This window comes from Penaeus vannamei, chromosome 8, assembly GCF_042767895.1.
Source record: "Penaeus vannamei isolate JL-2024 chromosome 8, ASM4276789v1, whole genome shotgun sequence".
NCBI classification, from domain to species: domain Eukaryota; kingdom Metazoa; phylum Arthropoda; class Malacostraca; order Decapoda; family Penaeidae; genus Penaeus; species Penaeus vannamei.
Window position 1 is genome coordinate 43,716,575 of NC_091556.1, and position 265 is coordinate 43,716,839.

A 265-nucleotide genomic window follows, 5' to 3' on the forward strand; every position below is an offset into this window, starting at 1 on the left:
TCTGGTTGTTTTATTGGCCACTTCCAAAGGGAAGGTCAAGCTCCGTTTTAGGGCAACAGTGAATGATTGTTAACAGTAGTAGAGACCACAAAGGAAAGACTATAATCTAATACCAGACACAAATACCAAGTGGAATTCCGCGTGAGGCCTATAGACCTAGATTCAACATAGAGAACAACCGAAGGAAAGGTCAAGCTAAGTTTTGGCCAACAGTGAATAAATGTTAATATTAGTAGAGGACACCTAGGAGAGTTTAGAATTTACA